Below are 10,339 nucleotides of genomic sequence, written 5' to 3'. Positions count from 1 at the left end.
TTTAGTAGAGATGAGGTTTCACTATGTTGGGCAGTCTGGTCTCGAACTCCTGACCTTTAGTAATCCACCCGCCTCAGCCTCCCAAAGTGCTGGGATTACAGGTGTGAGCCACTGCACCCGGCCAGGTCTTTTATATTTTAACCAGAGACAGTCTACACTTATATGAGCACATTTGTACATATGTGTGACTACACACATATATGTATTTATATTTCCACAGTGTAATTAATACACAGCGTTCTTCACTGTCTTTCTTTTAGTTTTGTTGTTGTTGTTGTTGTCGTTTTTTGAGACTGAGTCTTGCTTTGTTGCCCAGGCTGGAGTGTAGTGTCGTAATCCTGGCTCACTACAACCTCCACCTCCTGGGTTCTAGTGATGCTCCTGCCTCAGACTCCCAAGTAGCTGGGACTACAGGTGTCCACCACCATGCCTAGCTAATTTTTGTATTTTTGGTAGAGATGGGGTTTCACTATGTTGGCCAGGTCAGTCTCCAACTTCTGACCTCAAGTTGCCCACCCACCTCAGCCTCCCAAAGTGCTGGGATTACAGGCGTGAGCCACCACGCCTGGCAAAATTTTTTCTTTTTTTTGAGATAAGATCTCACTCTGTTGCCCAGGCTGGAGTGCAGTGGAGTCATTATGGTTCACTGCAGCCCCAGCCTCCCAACTAGTTGGGACCACAGGCGTGTGCTACCACACTAGGCTAATTTTTAAATTTTTGTGGAGACAGGTTCTCCCTAAATTGCCTAGGCTGGTCTCAAAACTCCTGGACTCAAGCGATCCTCCTGCCTCAGATTCCCAAAGTGTTGGGATTATAGGCATGAGCCTATAATGCCCGGCTGCTCTGTCCTTTTTTAACTTAACAAAAAATACTGGACTCATTCCATACCATCATCATAGTCCTCATTGTCATCATTATGGTTAATACCTCTTTTTTTTTTTCTTGAGACGGAGTCTCACTCTTGTCACCCAGGTTGGAGTGCAGTGGCACAATCTCGGCTCACTGCAACCTCTGCCTCCTGGGTTCAAGCGATTCTCTTGCCTCAGCCTCCTCAATAGCTGGGACTACAGGCGCCTGCCACCACACCCAGCTAATTTTTGTATTTTTTTTTTTTTGTAGAGACGGTTTTACCAGATTGGCCAGGCTGGTCTTGAACTCCTGACCTTGTGATCTGCTGGCCTTGGTGTCTCAAAGTGTTGAGATTACAGGTGTGAGCCACTGCGCTGAGCTATTAATACCTCTTAAACATTTCCGGGGTGCTAGGTCTTGTTATAAGTCCTTTACTTATATTAACTCATTTATTCACTCACAACAACCTTAAGAATTTAGTACTATTGTCCACAGTTTTTGAGGAGTTAACTGAGGCACAGAGAGGTTAAGTAACTTGTCTAAGGTTATTTAGAACTACCTCACTCATTTTAATGGCATTCTATAAATTGTTTTTTATTTTTTTTCTTGAGACAGAGTCTTGTCACCAAGGCTGGAGTACAGTGGTGCAATCTCGACTCACTGCAACCTCTGCCTCCTGGTTCAGGTGATTCTCCTGCCTGAGCCTCCCGGTGGCTGGAATTACAGGCATGTGCCACCAGGCCCAGCCAATTTTGATGTTTTTTAGTAGAGACGGGGTTTTACCATGTTGGCCAGACTGGTCTTGAGCTCCTGACCTCAGGTGTTCCACCTACCTCAGCCTCCCAAAGTGCTGGAATTATAGGCACGAGCCACTGCACCCAGCCGACTTCTAGGTTTCATTTAATATTTTTGCTGCCACTGTTTTCTTTGCCTGTGTTTTCCTCTAATGCATTCACTTCGTATTTTATATATTTAAAACTTTGATCCATAACCCAAGTATCAAAGCCGGCATCACCAGAATTGGGCAAATTGGCATTATGTACCTCCAGTGCAACACTGATACATCAGCTACATAATTTCTTGTGAAAGTGTTTAACTTTAATTCTAAGGAACAATTGGCCAAATCCAGATTGTGGAACATCCCAAAGGCGAGGGTTCTGGACTCTAAAAAATGTTAATGTCCTGAAAAACAAAGAAAAGCTGCTAAACCATTCTAGACTAAGTAGGTGGAAGAGCATGGGAATCAAATGCAAGTGAGATCCTTGATCCAATCCTGGATTAAACACTAGTCAAGGCCAAATTGAGGGAGGAGGAATTGGGGAAATTTGGAGACAGGCTGAACATCAAAGCTACTACTAGGTGAATATTAAATTCCTTGGGAAGGCTGGGTATGGTGGCTCATACCTGTCATTGTAGCACTTTTGGAGGCCGAGGCAGGAGGATTGCTTCAGGCCAGGAGTTCAAGACCAGCCTGGGCAACATAGCAAGACCCCATCTCTTAAAAAAGAAAACAAAACTAGGCCAGGCATGGTGGCCTTCTTCTGTAATTCCAGCACTTTGGGAGGCCAAGGCGGACGGATCGCTTAAGGTCAGGAATTCAAGAACAGCCTGGCCAACATGGCAAAACCCTATCTCTACTAAAATGCAAAAATTACCTGGGCATAGTGGCAGGTACCTGTAATCCCAGCTACTCAGGAGGCTGAGGGAGGAGAATTGCTTGAACCCAGGAGGTGGAGGTTGCAGTGAGCTGGGATTGGGCCACTACACTCCAGCCTAGGTGACAGAGCAAGACTCCATCTCAAAAACAAAACAAAACAGGCTGGGTGTGGTGGCTCACACCTTTGATCCCAGCACTTTGGGAGGCCGAAGTGGGCGGATCACCTGAGGATAACAGCCTGACCAACATGGAGAAAGCTTGTCTTTACTAAAAATACAAAAAATTAGCCGGGCATGGTGGTGCATGCTTATAATCCCAACTGCTTGGGAAGCTGAAGCAGGAGAATCCCTTGAACCTGGGAGGCAGAGGTTGTGATGAGCCGAGATCACGCCATTGCACTCCAGCCTGGGCAACGGAGCGAGACTGTATATGAAAACAACAACAACAAAACAAAAAAAATTAGCCAGGCGTGGTGGTATGCACCTGTGATCCCAGCTAATCAGTAGGCTGAAGCAGGAGAATTGCTTGAACCCAGGAGGTGGAGATTCCAGTAAGCCAAAATCGCACCACTGCGCTACGGCCTGGGTGACAGAGCGAGACTCTGTCTCAAAAAACAAAGCTAGCCTGGGCAACCATGGTGAAACCCCGTTTCTACAAAACCTATAAAAATTAGCTGGGCATGGTGGTGCACGTCTGTAATCCTAGCTACTTGGGAGGCTGAGGTGGGAGGGTCGATTAAGCCTGGGAGGTGGAAGTGCAGGGAGCTGAGATTGCAGCCTGGGTGACAGAGTGAGACCCTGTCTCAAAAAAGAAAAAAAAAGAAAAAGAAAAAGAATAGCTGGGTGTGGTTCTGCATACCTGTAGTCCAAGCTACTCTGGAGGCTGAGGTGGGAGGATCACTTGAGCCCTGGATGTTGAGGCTGCAGTGAGCTGTGGTCACACCACTGCGCTCCACCCTGTGTGACAGAGCGAGATCCTGTTTCAAAAACCAAAACAAAACAAAACAAAACTCCTTGGGGTGATAATGGTTTTTTTTTTTTTTTTTTTTTGAGACAGAGTCTCGCTCTCGTTACCCAGGCTGGAGTGCAATGGCGCGATCTCGGCTCACCGCAACCTCCGCCTCCTGGGTTCAGGCAGTTCTCCTGCCTCAGCCTCCTGAGTAGCTGGGATTACAAGCATGTGCCACCATGCCCAGCTGATTTTTTGTATTTTTAGTAGAGACGGGGTTTCACCATGTTGACTAGGATGGTCTCGATCTCTTGACCTTGTGATCCACCCGCCTTGGCCCCCCAAAGTGGTGGGATTACAGGTGTGAACCACCGCGCCCGGCCCTGATAATGGTATTGTGGTTATGTAGGAGAATGGCCTTAAGAAATCTGTGCTGAGGTATTAGAGAAGTATCATGATATCTGCAGTTGACTTTCAGATGGTTGAGGAAAAGCAGCAGTGTGCCTCCCCCAACACATACCCACAGCACAGAGGCATAAGACATATATAGCAAAATGTGAACAGTGAGACACCAGGGGCAAGGTATGTGGATGTTCTTGCACTATTATTTTAGCTCTTCTGTGGCTTTGGAATTTTTCAAAAGAAAAAGGTGAGGAGGGAAAAAAAACTCAACTTTGTTTCATCTGGAATTGAATTTGGTTGCAGGCCCTTTGCTTGCCCTGGCCCTCCTGGGTTATTGTCCTGTATTTTTGGTTTCTCTTTCCTTTTACAGCATGTACAATAGTCAGTTTTCCTGTCTCTTAGGAACTTTTTTTGGGGTGAGTTATTCTTTTTTTGGACTTGGAAGTTTTTATGATTAAGTATCTTTCTGGCAGACTTCAGTGACTTTTCTAGAAGCTGGTAAAACCTAACATGCTTATCCTGTGCGTTGATGCCTTTTTTGTTTTTGTTTTTTAACATTGCATTATGTGCTCCAAGTAAATTTGTGAGGAAGTTTTGTTCTCTGGGACTTAAATAAAGTCTTAATCCTCAGAAATCATCTTTATCATCAAATTCTAATGTGTCCTGTAATTAAACCCTCTTTTTTTTTTCTTTTTTTTTTTTTTAAAGATGGAGTTTCACCATGATGGCTAGGCTGGTCTTGAACTCCTGATCTCAGGTGATCCACCCACCTCGGCCTCCCAAAGTGCTAGAATTACAGGCGTGAGCCACCTCACCCAGCCAAATTAAACCCTCTTCCAGTGACCCTTAAGATAAGCTTTTTCCTCTCAATGGAGAGTTTTTGCAGGAGGGCAGGTCCTGCTTACATTCTTTAGATATGGGCTTGTAAAGACTCCTGGGTTGCATTTTGTGAAATGTAACAGTCTTGGGTGAGTCATTGGCCTGGAAAAACAGGAGTCTTTGCCCGGGGAGCTCTTAGTAGACGAGTTTTGCCAGAAGCTTCTGCTCCCTTTCTTTCTGTGGTTTGCTGACTAACAGTTTTGCGGCTTTGGGAAAGGGATGTCATTACAAATGTGTGATGGTGGTTTGTCTCCTGAGCTAGTTTGCCAGGGTTCACCCAGATCTGGGTGTTCAGACCTGCACCCATTGTGGTTGGGGACGGTTTCTGGGAGACTTTACACTGGCCATCCCTGTGGCCACTCTCCTGAGTTTGTCTGTGGTAGCTTTAACCTTGAACCAACCCTCCAGGCTTTGTGGGTGGATTTCTATTGTATCAGGTGCTGTATTTTCTCCTCTCCTGGGGCACGCGCCTCTTTTCTGATCTTCCTTCCCTTCAGCTCCAGCTGCCACCGTCCTTGCCTTCAGACTGGACAATGCCTTGTGACCCATCAGGAGTTTTTGTCCTGATACCATTTCCCCCAGTAAGTTAATGGGATAAACGCATGGGAGATTCTGAAGGGGTCTTTGTTTAAAGCATTGTTGATTTTGATTATCGGCTTGTTAAACATTTGGAGAGGAAGGAAACTGAGTCCTCAATAGCCTCTTAGGGGGAGGTTTCCTCTTCCCTTGGATTATGTTTTGTTCCGAGGTAGCTGGAGGGGGAAGGATTGGGAAGGTCGCCTCCTGCTTAGTAGAGCAGAAGCAATCACCAAACAAGCAGGCGCTGTGGCTCACATGATGCATGGAGCCAGGAACCCTGGCCTCTGTAGCACAGATGGGTATGTTTGCGAGGTAAATAGACACACATATTTTTATGCAAATTGACACATACCTTTATGCTGAGAGCCTCTTGGAAAGAGCCAGTGGCCTTAAAACTTCTTTTCTTTTCTTTCTTTTTCTTTTCTTTTTTTTTTTGAGGCAGGGTCTTGCTCTGTTGCCCAGGCTGGGGTGTAGTGGTATGATCGTAGCTCACTGCAACTTCAGACTCCTGACCTCATGGGATCCTCCCACCTTAGCCTCCCAAGTAACTGGGCCTACAGGTGCACGCCACTGCACCCAGCTAATCTTTTAAAAATTTTTTGTAGAGACCAGGCGCAGTGGCTCATGCCTGTAATTCTAGCACTTTGGAAGGCTGAGGCAGGCAGATCACTTGAGGTCAGGAGTTTGAGACCAGCCTGGCCAACATGGCAAAACCCTGTCTCTACTGAAAATATAAAATAAAATTAGTCAGGCATGGTGGCATGTGCCTGTAGCCCCAACTACTCGGGAGGCTGAGGCAGGAGAATCGCTTGAGCCCGAGAGGTAGAGGTTCAGTGAGCTGAGACCATGCCACTGCACTCCAGCCTGGGCGACAGAGGGAGAGAGCGAGACCCTATCTCCAAAAAAAAAAAAAAAAAAATTTAAAGAGGTCGTGTCTTGCTGTATTGCTCAGTCTGGTTTTGAAGTCCAGGCCTCAAGCAATTCTTCTACCTCAGTCTCCCAAAGTGCTGGGATTACAGAGGTTTGCCACTGTGCCTAGCAAAACTTATTTTCCTGAGTTTGATTGGGAGGAGTTTCCCCCAGGAGGCCTCACCTGGGGTCTTTCAACCAGGACCCAAGGATGACCATCCGCAGAGCTGGGTGGTGGGGAGGGGGCTGCTTCCAGAGGTACAGTCCTGCAGGCGACCGATTGATTTAATGACCTAATCCTCACCATGGGAAGCTGGAGGCTTTCCCAGCCATGGGATTCTGAGGGGATGTGATGAACTCAGTTCAGGAAGCTTGTTTATTTGAACCAATTATAGAGGCTTTAATGAGGGAAAGCAATGGAGAGCATGGGGCTAAGGGAGAAGAGCTGGAGACAGCAGTGACCATTGAGAAGGTCTGGGTGACCCTCGGGCCTCGGGCTATTTCTATAGGGACAAGCCTCATCCTCAGAGGCAAGCCATGCCCAGACCTGCCTCTGAGGATGAGGCTTGACCCTGTGGGAATGGGGTAGCATGAACATGTCAGTGTGGTTCAGAGTGAAGGGACCTTATGTACCTTGTGGAGAAATGTGAGCGGCCCCTCCTGATAAAGAGCACTGTGTCAGTTTTTCTCTTTTCTCCTTGAAGTACTTTAAAATTTCCCAATTTAATTACAATTTTAAGTTGTGACCTTGCAAAGAGCTGGCATAGCTCTTGACAGCGGGGCTGATGGAAGGAACTTCCTTAGGTTGAAATTTCCAATCTGATCTTGCTCTCTGGAGGTTACCCAAGCTCTGCAGAACCTCTGGGCCACACTCCATCCCTGGAATTACTAGGCCTGGAAGTGGTCCCTTTGCCCTCTCCTCTAAGAAGACTGACAGAAATATAAATTAATTTGCTCTCTGGGGACTTCTTCAGCTTGCTGGAGACCTCTCTGGTGTCCCAGGAGAGAAAAAGTGTTCCTCTGCCACTGGTTTGCACAGAGGATCTTTTGAGGTCTTTGCTCAGGAAGCTTCCTGCCAGGTGCACAGCCCATGGGGAAGGTCAGTCAGGCCTGGGAGACCTCATACCCAGGAGTGAGGGGGCCCTTGTAACCACTCAAGAGCTAGGATGGGCCAGCTCTTCCATCGGCTTATAGATAGAGAATGCTCTGGATTCTACATTAGTAACCCCTCTGGAACCTGCCAGAGGCTGAAGGTCATGAGTCAGACTGAATTAGAGGAAGATCTGTGGCTGGATTTTGTAGGCGTGCTGGTTCCTGACTTCAGGCCTCAGACTCTGACTTGGCCAGGTTCCAGAGCTCCAGCTGTTCTCCGGGAAGAAAAAAGAATCTTTTTTAAAATTAAGCCGAAAGATGCCTTTCTTTCCTTCTGTCCTTTTCCCCCCACTGTGCAGAGAGAAAACCTCCACCAGCACGTCCCCTTGGTTAGAACTGTAGAGTCTGAGGACAGAGCCCAGAATCCTGAGTTTCTGCAAGGAAACTTCCTCAGGCCCCACATTCCCTTCCTGTTTGTATTGTTTTCAGCTGAACTGCAAGAGCTGTCAGAGCAGGCCTGCCAGGTACTCTTGCATCTCTGTAAAAAAGTGGGTTTCACTCAATTCAGGACTAGAGAAACAGCGAGATCTGGGCCAGAATCACAAGGATAAATGTTTTAAACCAAAGATGTAAACAGATGCCTCACGCCAATCCAGTGATAGGAACATGCAGGTTCCTCTGACCCCATGGTGTGTTAGGGTTATCTGAAGTGAGGACATTCGAAGGCTGGGGGGGCGTTTCCTTCATGTTTCCCATTCACTTCACCACTCGAGGAACCCCAGATGTGGCTAGCAGTGGTGTCTCACTTGTCTAGATTCTTCAGCACAGAGCCTAGGACTTACAAGATTTTTTCTTTTTTTGAGATGGAGTTTTGCTCGTGTTGCCCAGGCTGAAGTGCAATGGCACGATCTCGGCTCACCACAACCTCCACCTCCTGGGTTTAAGCGATGCGTCTGCCTCAGCCTCTCAGGTAGCTGGGATTATAGGTGCCCGCCACCAAGCCTGGCTAATTTTGTATTTTTAGTAGAGACAGGGTTTCTCCATGTTGGTCAGGTTGGTCTCGAACTCCCCACCTCAGGTGATCCGCCCGCCTTGGCCTCCTAAAGTGCTGGAATTGCAGGTGTGAGCCACTGTGCCCAGCCAGGACTTGCAAGTTTTTCCAGGGTCCACAAAAATATTGGCGAGGTGGGAAAAAATATATCACTACCTCTACTCTTGTGAGTTATGTGAAGATTACATTTAATAAGAGATGTGGGGCCGGGCATGGTGGCTCACGCCTGTAATCCAAGTACTTTGGAGGCCAAGGCAGGCGGATCACCTGAGGTTGGGAGTTCAAGACCAGCCTGACCAGCATGGTGAAACCCTGTCTTAAAAAAAAAAAAGAGAGAGATTTGGGTCCATTTTAGTATGTCTCTGAGAATAAGGTTCTCTGAGGCCTATGAAGGTCTTAAAACCACCCCGTCTGTCCTCAGAGAGCTTCCAGTCTGGTGGTGAAAACATTTCTCAGATATCCAGGTACAGTGTTAGGGCAGTTATGCGGAAGGAGGAAATGCAGGCAGATGTGCAGACACAGGCCTTAAGGCAGCCCAGAGAAGGTGGTGTAGAGCAGGGAATAGTCTGTGAGGGAAGGAAGTTCTAGGTGGAAAGCACAGCAAATGCAGAGGCCCAGATGTATGGAGGGAGCCTGGTGCAATTGGCAGCTCTGAGATGGCCACCAAGTGGGGCTTCTTACCCTCAGCATTCCGGGCGTAGGGCTGGATAATTCTTGGTGGTGGGCACTGATCCTGGCTCCTACCCAGTAGGATCCTGATAGTCGTGACAATCAAAAATGTCTCCAGATAATTGCCACGTTTCTGCTTCGGGGCAGAATTGCCCCAGTTGAGAGCCATGGCTATAGAGGGAGTGTGGTGGTAAGCTCGGATCTGACCGCCTGCCTCTGTGCGTGGGAGGGACAGAAGGAGCCCTTTCTTCTTGCTTCCTGTCCAGCATGCAGGTCCTGGTGAAGCTGTCTCCAGGCAGGTTTGTGCCTGTGCTGGAGCACTTTGGTGTGTGTGTGGCAGGCCTGCTGGTGGCCTGCAGGTGGCCTGCAGGGCTTGCTCTGAACAGAAGCCCCTTCTAGATGCCTCCCTCCCAGCCTGGTTGCCGTGTCTGTACATTTCCTGCGGTAGTTAGGTGCCTCAGCTGGATGTAGTGCTGCATTCTGGCCTTTGCGGGCTGTGTTGAATCAGGTCAGGTGGATTTGATTTAAATGCTCCCAGAACCTTCCTGAAGGGCCTTCATCAGAGGGCTCTGGACATGGAACAGTGTGTGCAGTGCTGCTGTAAAGGGGGCAGGCGGGCTTCTCTGAGTTTGGAATGTGCAGAGGGGAAACTGTTGAGAATTCCAGATCACTCCCACCAGCAGACCTGTGGCCAGAGAGGAAAGGGCCCTCCTGCATTTGGGCTTCATGGCTGCCCCCATTGGAGCTGGGGCTAGCATGGGGTGGTCTGGGATGCGATGCAGATGGCATGGTGTGTAGATGCAGGGCCTCTCCCCAGCGCCTTACATTACCATTTCTTTCTTTCTTTTTTTTTTTTTGAGATGGAGTCTTGCTGTGTCGCCAGGCTGGAGTGCAGTGGCGCAATCTCAGCTCACTGCAACCTCCGCCTCCTGGGTTCAAGTGTTTCTTCCGCCTCAGCCTCCTGAGTAGCTGAGATCACATGTGCGTGCCACCATGCCTGGCTAATTTTTGCATTTTTTTTTAGTAGAGACGAGGTTTCACCATGTTGGGCAGGATTATCTTGATCTCTCTCTTTTTTTTTTTTTTTTTAAATAAAAAAAATGTGGAACGCTTCACGAATTTGCGTGTCATCCTTGCACAGGGGCCATGCTAATCTTCTCTGTATCGTTCCAATTTTAGTATATGTGCTGCCGAAGCGAGCATGGTCTTCATCTCTTGACCTCGTGATCTGTCTGTCTCGGCCTCCCAAAGTGCTGGGATTACAGGCCTGAGCCACCGTGCCCAGCTTTTTTTTTTTTTTTTTT

The 10,339-nt window shown here is 47.9% G+C and overlaps 1 protein-coding gene and 1 non-coding gene across 3 annotated transcripts in view; one reads left to right on the top strand and one right to left on the bottom strand.

Moving 5' to 3' along the window:
• Nucleotides 1-10,339, top strand: part of CTNNBIP1 (catenin beta interacting protein 1) — a 63,024-nt gene that overhangs the window by 10,464 nt on the left and 42,221 nt on the right. The window lies entirely within an intron of this gene.
• LOC119468032 lies at nt 10,132-10,238 on the bottom strand. The gene has a single exon (XR_005196663.1). It is a non-coding gene; the product is annotated as a U6 spliceosomal RNA (small nuclear RNA).

This window comes from Cebus imitator, unplaced genomic scaffold (genome assembly GCF_001604975.1).
Source record: "Cebus imitator isolate Cc_AM_T3 unplaced genomic scaffold, Cebus_imitator-1.0 Scaffold15, whole genome shotgun sequence".
NCBI classification, from domain to species: domain Eukaryota; kingdom Metazoa; phylum Chordata; class Mammalia; order Primates; family Cebidae; genus Cebus; species Cebus imitator.
Note: the sequence above shows the minus strand (reverse complement) of the source record. Positions and strands in the feature narration are given on the sequence as shown.